At 59.9% G+C, this 11,567-nt stretch overlaps 1 long non-coding RNA gene across 1 annotated transcript; it reads right to left on the bottom strand.

Moving 5' to 3' along the window:
• Positions 1-384: 384 nt before the first annotated feature.
• Positions 385-9,988, bottom strand: LOC118548524 (uncharacterized). Its single transcript, XR_004923626.2, has 2 exons — positions 9,777-9,988; positions 385-1,296 (listed from the first exon to the last, which is right to left on the bottom strand). It is a non-coding gene; the product is annotated as an uncharacterized LOC118548524 (long non-coding RNA).
• Positions 9,989-11,567: the final 1,579 nt, after the last annotated feature.

The raw sequence follows: 11,567 nt of genomic DNA, 5'->3' as shown, positions 1-11,567 counted from the left end.
ACACACATTTGTACATGCACACACACAACACACAACACACACATTCGTGCACACACGCACACACACACACACCCAACATACATATAAGGTATGTGTATAATCCAAGTTTGCTTGCACATGAAAGTCTGAATTCGTGCAAATGAGCGAGGCGTCCCCTCTGATCTCCCTGCTGGGACCTGACAGCCGTTCTCCTCCAGCCCTGCCCCCACCGCTCCTTCCCTGATGGACACTCCCGCCCCGCCCCGCTCTCCTCACACTCCCGGGAGAGGCCCGGCTGGGTCTGCACTCCTTCATCCTTGCTCACCCACCCAAGACATCTTTCTGTCCTTGTCTTTCTCGGCCTCCAAGTCTTTCTTAGGACCCACATCACCGGCTACTATACACTTTTAAATGTGTGCCCCTGCTTTATTTCCCACACTGGAAGGAGGTTTTTGTGCATGAAGCATCTTGTAAACAACAACGCAAATGACCAGCTTGTTAGGCCAGTTCTTCCTGGAGGCAGAGAAGATGCTCGGGCATAGCACAGGTCCTGGGAAAGATCTGCTAGGATGGCTCGGCGAGCGGCGGTACCTGGCAGATGTCGGAGAATTTATCCTGTGCCAGCACAAAGCTAGGTATTACTTGGACACAGAGATGAATTTCTCCTTCTCTGTCCTATTGAAGGTCACGTCGATCGCGCCGCGGGAGCAGAGCTGGTGGGCAGAGAGTGCTCTGGGGCGCTGAGAAGGAGCGACTCCACTTGGAGACAGAGTGATACGGGGTCCGAGAGTAAGGACCTCACCCCCCAGACATCCACATCCCAATGCCACTACTTTGTGTGACAAGGGGGGCTCTGAACACAGGGTTAGGTGTGAATCTTGAGACAGGAGATGGCCTGGATGGTCCGAGTGGCCCAGCGTCACCGCAGGGTCCCTATGAGGGAGAGGGGGAAGCGGGAGGTCACGGGGATGTGAGGACAGAGTCAGGGTTGGGAGTGAGAGGGAGAATGGCATGGGGAGGATGGAGGAGGGCCATGAGCCAAGGATGCAGGTGCCTCCAGAAGCTGGAAGAGGCAAGAAACGGGGTCTCTCCTGGAGCCTCGGTGAGGAAGGTACTCCCTCCGTGTTAGCCCAGGAAGACTGATCCAGACTTCTCCCTCGCAGAGAGCTGTGAGATAATACATTTGTGTTGTTTCAGGCGCTGTGTGGTAATCTGCTACAGCAGCAGGGCTGATGGAGCGGGAAGACTGGAGGCCAGGAGGCGGGGTGCGGCCGTGCGAGTGCACGGGATGCAGGCGAGCTCCGGGTCAGCGTGCACCTGGGCAGGAGGACAACACGAGGTCAGAATCAGGAGCGCCCCAAAGAGAAGCTGCAAAGCGGGTCTTTCCCCTGCAGGTAATGTGGGGCTGGGGAGTTAGGAGCTGGTCTGTGTTGAGGGGCGGACCTGCGGTTCAGGTGGATCGGCTCTGGGACAAGGTCAGAAGGGGCGTTGGGGGCCCGGGAAACTAGCCGAGGTATCAGGGACTGGTGGAGGCCGGCAGGGGGGTGACTGAGGGACACAGAGTGGCCTGTGGAGGCCGAGGTGCTCGGCCCTCAGTGCGGCCGGGGCGCTAGCCTTCTCAGATCTTCCAATGGCTTCCTGCTGGAGTTTTTTAAAAACTCAAATGGTAGCCTCATCTTTTCCAAAATGACTAATAAAAAGTGAGTCCCCAGCTCTCCTTTTGTGTGAACATGTGGAAATATCACTTGTCTCATGGCAGTGGACGCTGCCCAAGTTTGCAGAAAAACTGTCGTCCACGGGAGAGTGTACCGGCCTGAACAGAAGCGGGCCGTCCGGCACGTATCCTTGTCCGTGTTGACTCCCAGCTGGCGGAGTCCCCAGGCTTGAGCCGAGGGCCTGCCCCTGACCCCGCGCGGTCTGAAGAGCACGCAGACAGGCGGACAGCAGCAGGGTCGCCCAGGAGAAGGGCTGGGGCAGCAGGGAGCACGCTGCTGGGGGTGCTCCCCACCGACCCGGCGCCCTGCAGACCCGGGGACAACAGGTGTGATCTCTGCTCTGACTGCTGTCCTGTCACCCTGTGCAGCACTGTGGGTAAGACAGACACCCTCACGTTCCCACGAGTACTCAGTTAAATTTACAGCCAGCCCTGCAATGGAAGAGCCAAGAGAGCCCCACGGTGGGGCGTGAGCGAGCCGCGCCTGATGGAGGGACTGTGGGGAGGCCCTAATGGGCTGGGGCGGGAGCACCATGCTCCAGGAAGCACCAGGGGGTCTCAGGGGTCCAGACAGTCATGGGATTGGGTTTGGGACAGTGGGTGGGTTACGTGCCCTTTGCCCCCTGATGCTGGATTCTGGGGGAATAGGTGGCTTCCAGCCTTGGAGCCACACCATCAGATGGAGGGAGGGATGTGGTGGGCTGGGGTGGTGGAGGCCTGGGACGGTGGGTCAGCGCCCATGGGCTGGAAGAGGGGAGGCAGAGCAAGAAAACCAGCAGAACTGGCACTTGGCTGGGTGTGAGGGGAGAACACAAAGAAAGACAGCTGTCGTCGACACTTGGACTGACAGGCCTCTTACTAAAGGAGAGCTCGGGAGAGATGGGAATGTTTGGGAGAGGGAGACTTTGAGGAATTTCAATGTGGGATACACTGAGTTCTAGGTCCTCAGGGAAGCCTAGATGGTCACCTAGCGGGACTTGCCCCTGCATCTGGGCTGTGTGAGTGGGAGGGTGGCTGGGGGACAGGGTGTTGATGTGGTGCTTCAGCCATTGATGAGACCTTCCTGGACAATTGCCCGGAACGTGCACAGGATGGGGGTGGCACCTGGGGAGGCTCCGTGCACTCGAGGCAGGAGCATGCAGGGGGCCCCATGGAGGCCACGGAGGAGATGTGCCCAGCAAGTTAGGGGGAATCCGGAAGGCTGGCTTCGCAGAAACCAGAGGCAAAGAACGGGGAGGAGCAGGAGATCAGCGGGTTCGAAGGCTGGGCAGGGTCAAGCAAGAACACAGCTCAGAACTGTCCCTGGAATCAGGACATGGAGGGTCCCAGTGGTGCACAGAGTTGCAGGGCGGTCACGCTGGCTGAGAGACAGCACCCCGGTGCAGGCACGGACCACCCAGGAACGGCTGCAGGGGGCCGAAGGACGTCGGGCCAAGAGCAGTTCTTGTCTCCGACCTGGACACACCGTCTCGAGTGTCCGTAAGCACACGGGGCAGAGGCTGAGGCTCAAAGCGGTGGGGGACGCACACTCGGGGCAGTGAAGCTTGCTGGGCGAGCTAAACTTTGATGGGAAGGGGGAAGAGAGACAGGTTTTTCTGGAAGGGGCGCGGAGGGAACAATAGCTGGACTCAAAGTTGCACATAAATTACGAGAATCATTATTTTCTCATGTTCTCAGTCTGGCAGATTGTTGATAACACACTTAACACAACACAGCAAAGACAAGCTTTTCCAAGATTGAAGCGACTGCCCCATTCTCTGAGCAGCCTACGTCAGGCTTCACGTTGGGCAGGGGTTCATTTAGGGAACACAGGTCTCTCTTTTGGGTGCCAACTCCGTGCTCGGGGCGAGGTGTGTGTTGATGAGCAGACACGGGGCCTTCCTTCGGATCTTACTGTCTCCTCATGGAGATGGTCAGAGACCTTGTTTTTGTTTTGTTTTGCCCAATATCCTTTTTCCCCTTCTTGCTTAATTGTAAAACTTCAAATTCTTAGCTGGACACACAGCCATCTGAAATCAAGTTTATATTTTCCTGCTTTCTTGGTACTGAGTGGCCATGTGAATAAGCCCCAACACAGAAGGACTGTGTTGAAATTCCAGAAAGCACTGTTTTCAGGGAGAGGACATAAATGTGTCGGCCCCTTCCTCCTTTCTGCAGACTGGAATGTGAGTACAATGGCAGGTCTCAAGCAGCCTCCTTCAAGTGTGAGTTATAAATCCCACATGGGGACCTCAGAGTCCTGGATGTTCGTGGGGCTATCACCCTAGTCCTACTCTGCTCCTCTCTCAACGCACATTATTTGAGATATAAATAAACTTCTGTTTTATTAAGCCTCAGTGGCTGTGAGTGTTCCCTTACTCACACAGCTGAGATTATCCTAAACAATGTAGAGAGACAGACGACAATCATGCAAACAAATAATGTCATTGAAATTTGCAATAAGTGATCTGATGGAAATGAGCATCTTGCAGTGATATAAATGTAACAGGCGGGAGGATGGGGGTACCCAGCAAAGGTGGTCAGAATGGGCTTCATTAAGAAAAAGTCTCAAAGGGAAGGAGGAATGACAACCACAGAGACAGAGACAGAGGGAGAGTGTCCCAAGCGGAGAGGATGGTGTGTTTGACACGATCACCCGTGAGTCGGGGCAGAGATTACGGTTGTCAGGATTTCTGTTAATAAAATATAATAAAGGGCATATCTGAGGATTTACAGAAACTTTGCAAGTGACAAAAATCCAGTTTAAGCTTGATTAGCTGGGAAGTGGGCTTCTGTGGCTGTAGGAAGGGCAGGGTGGAGCCGGGCTGGGGTGGGAGCCCTGGGGTCACCTGTCCCGCACAGGCTCCTCCATCCCTCGGTGTCTGAGAGGCTGTCGCTATGGCCCCTGACCACGTCCTGCTCCCACATTTACATCTCCACCACCGAAGAAAGAGAATTCCTCTCCCAGTCTAGATTTAAAGACCTCCAGCGAGGCATGTGAATTATACTTCAGTCTAACGAAACAAGTCCCCGTGCGGGCTAGCTCTCCGTGCCGACCTGAAGGGCTAAGGTGCGCCCCGAGGGCTGGTGAGACATATTTCTGGGTGTTTCTGGGAGGCTGTTTTCAGAAGGCATTAGCATTTTAATTGGCGAGCTGCATAGAGAAGACTCGCCCACCAGTGTGGGTGGGCGGCACCCAGTCTTTGGGGGCCTGAATTGAACAAAAGGCAGGGGAGGGCGAGTTTTCTCCCTGCTTCGGTGGACATCTCTGTTCTCCTCCTGGATACTGTGCCCTCGGGGCAGGCTTGCAGGGACGGTGGGCAGAGGTCGGTGAGGGGGACCCCCGGGCGTCCCTAGCCTGGAGCTGCGATGGTGAGCGGTAGCGATGAACGCTGGGCCAGAGGGCACCGTCCGTCCCTGGCCACAGCCCGCCCAGCCTCACTGCGCCAGGGGCCCAGTCCTGTGTGCTGTGTGCTTGGGGGCCAGTGAGCGCCAAGGCCAGCTTCCATCAGAGGCCCCTTCCACCCCCCCACAAAGGCTTTGGCTGTGAGTCTACGGCCACTTTCTGAGTCTCGAGCTGCCGCTGCAAAACACCCTCTGCTAGAGCATCCCAGGGGGGCAGGTCAGGGTGACCTGTCTCCAGGCCTCCGCGTGAGCGTCACTCAGCTGTGTCACGGGATGACACCCACCCAGAGACTCCTGCTCTGTGCGGTGCTGTGACCACGGGCACTGCCGTGCATAGGCCTGCCCCTCAGCCCTGTGCCAGGGGACTCCAACCCCAGGTGCTGGGCACCAGTACGGGCCCATTAACGGTGAGAGGATGAGTGAGCATCAGACAGGATGGGGATGCATTCACACGGATCCTGTAGCTTTTATTCCAGGGTTTTCTAAAAATGTGCACGAAGCTTCATATACATCCTATGAAGTCTTACAAATTTAAGCAAAAGAAAAATTGTTACAAAAATTTCTTATTCCCCGGGCTCATATAAAACAATCTGCATTTAAGGGAGTCTTAGGAGGTAACCTCTTCCAACTATGACCGCTGGCTGTGCTTGAACTGCATGAGATGCAGGTAAATACCACACAATCAGTAGTAGGATTCACCCTCTTAACTGTACAGAAAATATTTTAATTTAGCAATTTCTGCAGCTAAACCTTTCTTTTGAAGGCGTTACCTCAAAAATTAACACGTGTTATATATATATATATATATATATATATATATATATATATATATATATATATGTCTCTCTCTTTCTTTCTCACTGAAACAGGTTTGCTAACAAACCAACCTTTCCTGGTATATCTTTCTGAATTTTCAAGACTGGTGACTGCTTTGCTCTTGGTGTTGTTTAATCGTGAGACATATGCCTGTGATTTAACCCTGACGTAGTACTGACTTGCTCTAAAAATTAAAGCTACCTGAAGTTTATTCTGAGTTTAGCAGGCCTGTGGAGGCTTCCTGCCCTTTGGGGTGAATAGCAAGCGCGTGGACTGCATTCTTCAAAATGAGCTTTGCAGCTAAACCAGGGGAGGGCTCGGCGCGTCCCCAGGAAGATGGCCGGGGGTACTACATAAGTCCTCGGGAGCAGAGACGGCCCAGCCACACCAGCCGCTCCGGCCGGGTCCCGCCTTCTCCTGGGCAGCAGGAGCATTGCACACTGCTGCCACGCCAGAGGCTGAGACAGGGCACGTCCAGCCCAGCCGCCCCCGTGAGCCCGTCTGAGCGCGGAGAACCACGGCCCCCGCACAGATCACACAGGACCGCCGCCCCCCCTGGTTCCTGGGAGCGACCGAGGCTTCTCCAGCGAGGAAGGCTTTCTCCCAGCTCCTTCTTCCTGCCTCCTGGCTAAGGGTCGTTAAAATCCCCAAACAGAGAATTACCCCACTCCTGCTGGCAATCCAGAATAAGCCCCTGATCTCTCCCACAGGGATGGAACCCACCCCACCGCCTGTCACACCTCCCTCCTGGTCACTGAGACACGTGCCATTCCTCGTGGCCCATGAGTCCCTTCCCACACCAGCCAGTGACCCCGATCCGTCTGCCTACGGGCGACCCTGGGGCCTTGACTGGGGTATCAGCAACGGTGGTTGTTTCCTGAGCTGTTCTGATTTGGGGAAGCCCCGCACCCCGAGGAGGCAGGTGGAATAGCTGCAGAGCTTTGCACCGGCTGGGGGAGAGCCAGGGCTGCGGAAGCCTGGCCCAACCGAGAGCCTGCTGCCCGACGCCGCGGGCCTGCAGAGGAACGCCGGGAGCCCCGGGCGAAGTCAGACCTCAACCCTGGCCGTGCGGACAACAGTCCCCCTGTGCTCAGAGAGCTGGGCAGAGACCTCCTCCCACCCGAGGCAGGTCCGCAGGGGGCTCCTGTCCCACCTGGTCAGCGCCGGCCTGCCGGAGTGAGGGAGGTCATGTGGGGGTGCGCCACCGCGGGCCAGCCCTGCCGAGCACGCAGACGCCCGGCGGCCGGCCAGCCTTGGAGACGCTCAGAGAGACGGTGTGAGACACAGAGGCAGAGCGGGCAGGGCTGCCTCGGTGCCCACTGAGGGGCTGGGATGGCTGCCTGGTGTGCTCCCAGCTGGCTGTGGGGACCTGCCCCGGGCAGCAGGGACGTGGAGGAGCTCAGCGCTGCAGGGGGAGGCTGCCCGAGCAGAGGGTGCCCGCGTTCGTGAGGCTGCACGGTGAGGGTGTCACTCCTGGGGAGACAGAGGTTGCTCTGTTGTGCCGGCCGCCCTGGGCTCGCGGCCCCACGTCCCTCCACTCCCTGCTCGTCGCAAGCCTCCTCTGTCCCTCCCACCTCCCCTTAGAGGGACCCGCCAGCTGGCCAGGGCCATCCCCATTTCAGGATCTGTAACGTCATCACGTCCGCAAGCCCTGTGCATGCAAGGTCACGTGCGTGTGGGCTCCGTGGCAGGCCGGGGACGTGCTTGGGACTCTCCCTCCCTGTGACCCTTGAATGCATGCGGCTGCGCGGCTGCCGGTACACAGCTCTGGAAAGACAGCTCCAGTCCCATTTCCTCGCAGAGCCGTTGCGGAACTGGAGTCTACAGGGAAGAATCCTGGCGGCCGCGGGCCCATGACAGCACGCCCCCCAGCCGCGCATCTGCGGGACTGGGATGAGGGAGGGGCTTCCGGAGCCCCCTGTGGAACTGGAGGCTGGAGCACCCCCACGGGCCTTCGTGCTTCAGTTATTGTGTGCTGCGTCTGGCCCAGGATGGCGTGGCGAGGCGCCGTGGGCGGCTGGTCCACGTGCACGCTTGTGAGTCGAGGGCTCTGTGCCCCAGACACAGCAGTGACGTGCTCAAGGTCGCTGAGCCCAGCATGGGACTAGTGTGAGGTTCCAGCTGTCTGGGAAGGCAGTCAGGGTCAAGGTCGTACAGCCCGGTTCTCGGGTGCGCTGCTATGGGTGTCTGGGGCGGGAGGACCATGGGGGTTTCGGTCCCCCGCCCGCCCTGTGACGGGGACCTGCCCACGCTGCTGACCTGCACGGATTAAAGACGCAATGCATGCAAAGCCTCCTGCTCCGGGAGGAGGAAGAGGACCAGCATCAGCTCCTGTCCGCCTTCCAGCCCCCCGGCCGGGTCCAGCGTGGGGCTGACACTGTGAGGAGTAGCTCTTCCTCACCAGCATTTCATCTGCACCTGCAGAGTCCTGCTTCTCCCGGCCCGGAATAGCTCAAGTAGGCCGTGACCTCGGCAAGCCCCCTTGAGAAGCTCTTGAGGCGTCTTGAGAAATTGCACACGAGGCGCTCTGCATCTGGGCTGGATCTATTATTCATGCATGCATGTTTCAGAGAGCACCGTAATTTAGAGTCTCTCGGAGAGCACTCTCTGCAGCAACCATAAACCACATTCCATGGGCTCCAAGGAAAAATGATCTTTCCCTGGCTTAAGCTAGGGGTCGTGTGAGAGAATCCGCACAGATGGAGGAGAGGGGCCAGGCGGCGGCTGACGGCAGGCCAGGGCTTCTGCAGAGAGCCTGCTGACCCCACGCGGGGCTGCAGCTCCACTCCGGCCGCTCCCGACGACCTTCGGAGCTACAGCCTCCTCATTTACGAAATGAGATTCCGGCTCCGGAGGCCTTGTGGTCACAGGTCAGCCTCCCCATTTCAACCCTGCTCCGCGTGTGACCCACGGCGAGGAGGCTCGCGCTCCCCCACACCCTCTCCGTGGGGCTGCTGCCTGCCTCTCGCGTTTCAGGAAACAGAAACGGCAAAGGCACAGCACCTGGCATATTGAGCCGAGAATATATGTTCTGCGTATATTTATTTCCATCTTCAGAGCCCTCATTTTAAAAAAGGCATAGCTTCCACATCTACAGCGAATGTAATAAATACAGAAGCACAGATCTTCCCAGAAAACGTAGCCCTGGGATGGCAAATTGACAGACACTAACATACACCCCTCGTACCAAGGGGCAGAGGGGAAGCTGAAGATGAAAACAGGAATTAACATCCACTCCTCGGGGCTGGAAACAAGATCAGGGAAAGCACAGGAATTTGGGGGTCAGGTCGGTGACCCCACTCTGCTGAGATTCTGTGAGAGATCTGGCGGGCTGCGCTCAGTCCCTCCGCCACAGCGCCAGATTCTCATTTCTATTCCCCCCAAAGCTCTGTTCCTCTCCCGAAAATGAATCGCATCATTCGGCAGGGAGCAGAAGGTGCTGTGCGTCAGCCGGGGTGCTGCACCCGCAGCCCCAGGAATGAGGGGCCCGCGCCCTGCTGCCGGCCTGTCCTGGGCTCTCAGGGACTCCCCGGCATCCCTCAGGCCCCAGCCTACCCCCTCCCCGCCTGGCCCGGAGGGGCCCTTCCTCCAGCCTCTCAAGGTGCCACCGGGTCGGGCCTGTGCCGCCTGAGCCCTGGGTCCCTGCTGTCGGGAGGCCCCTGCGGGGGCGCTGGAGAAGCCCACCCGGAGCCGGCACCCAGGGGGGCCCTTGCTGCCACCCCATCTCACAGTCCTGCCCTGGGACAGTGATGGTGCCCTGGGGGCGCGAGCGAGGGTCCCGTGTCTGCACAAGGAAGCCATCTGGCTGCACGACACACAAAGTACTAAACGCCACGAACATTTCACATTGTGTGGATTTCTCCTCAGTAGGAATGGTACTAACCCATCGTGTAGAGCAGCCTTCTGGAATCTTCAGGCCCGCGAAGCTCTGCACCGCATCTCAGAGGCGACGTGCCCCACGCCCTCCTTCTGCAGGAGTGACCTCGGCCCCCGAGGTCACGGAGGGGACCCCACCCTGGGGAGGCACACCTTGGGATCAGGCCCCCTCGCCCCCTTCCCAGGTTTCCTGCTGCTCTGGGCGGAGGCTGAAATCTCCAGCCCCAGGGAGGGGCGGGGCTCCCCGGGGAACAACGGTTTGTGCACTTTCTGATGACTTGTTTCCTGTCCGGGTTGGGGCCCTGGGGTGGCTGCCCCTGGAGCCCCGCCGCCCGTGACAAACATCTCCAGCCCTGCCCCTTTATGGGCTGCGATTCTGTGACGAGCGGCCTCAGCCAGGGTTGGGGCTCCGCGGCCCTGAAGCCACTCTGTGGCTCCTCCGGGCCGAGCACGGGTGTCGGGGGGCCTGCGCCCCAGCCCTGCCCTGTCGGAGGGGAGGCCTTCTGGCCTCCGTGGGCTCTGCACCTGCATGTGGGCGAGGGCTCCGCCAGGGGCAGCAGGGAGGGGCTCCGTGAAGACAGAGGACCCCCAAATCCCGCCAGGACGCTCCTAGAGGGGGCCCAGCAAGTGGGCTTCCCTGCCCCCAAAGGAGCTCTGAGGCAGGACTGCCCGAGGGCCACAGAGGGCTCTGCCCACGAGGGCGGGCTCCCAGCAGCAGGGGCAGCACGGCCTGAGGCTGCTGCCCGCTCAGCGCCACGTCAGCCCCACGTCAGCCCCGCTCAGCGCCACGTCAGCCCCACTCGGCCCCACGTCAGCCCCACGTCAGCCCCGCTCAGCCCCACGTCAGCGCCACGTCAGCCCCGCTCAGCCCCACGTCAGCCCCGCTCAGCCCCACGTCAGCCCCACGTCAGCGCCACGTCAGCCCCGCTCAGCGCCACGTCAGCGCCACGTCAGCCCCACGTCAGCGCCACGTCAGCCCCACGTCAGCCCCGCTCAGCCCCACGTCAGCGCCACGTCAGCCCCACGTCAGCGCCACGTCAGCCCCACTCGGCCCCACGTCAGCCCCACCTCAGCCCCACGTCAGCCCCGCTCAGCCCCACGTCAGCGCCACGTCAGCCCCACGTCAGCGCCACGTCAGCCCCGCTCAGCGCCACGTCAGCCCCACGTCAGCGCCACGTCAGCGCCACGTCAGCCCCACTCGGCCCCACGTCAGCCCCACCTCAGCCCCACGTCAGCCCCGCTCAGCCCCACGTCAGCGCCACGTCAGCCCCGCTCAGCCCCACGTCAGCCCCACCTCAGCCCCACGTCAGCCCCGCTCAGCCCCACGTCAGCGCCACGTCAGCCCCACGTCAGCGCCACGTCAGCCCCGCTCAGCGCCACGTCAGCCCCACGTCAGCGCCACGTCAGCGCCACGTCAGCGCCACGTCAGCCCCACTCGGCCCCACGTCAGCCCCACCTCAGCCCCACGTCAGCCCCGCTCAGCCCCACGTCAGCGCCACGTCAGCCCCGCTCAGCCCCACGTCAGCCCCACGTCAGCGCCACGTCAGCCCCACGTCAGCCCCACGTCAGCCCCACGTAGGCGCGCTCAGCCCCATGTCAGCCCCGCTCAGCCCCGCTCAGCCCCACGTCAGCCCCACGTCAGCCCCACGTCAGCCCACCCCGAAGCCTCAGAGGGCACTCAGTCAAGGGCACTCAGCAAGCGCCTACTGTATGCCAGGCCCTGGAAAAGCAGTGGTATGCCCCATCCTGGGTGACATGCACTGAGGGGTCAGTCCAGGATGGACGGAGCCATGGCCCC

This window comes from Halichoerus grypus, chromosome 10, assembly GCF_964656455.1.
Source record: "Halichoerus grypus chromosome 10, mHalGry1.hap1.1, whole genome shotgun sequence".
NCBI classification, from domain to species: domain Eukaryota; kingdom Metazoa; phylum Chordata; class Mammalia; order Carnivora; family Phocidae; genus Halichoerus; species Halichoerus grypus.
This window is presented reverse-complemented; position numbering and strand designations above follow the sequence as displayed.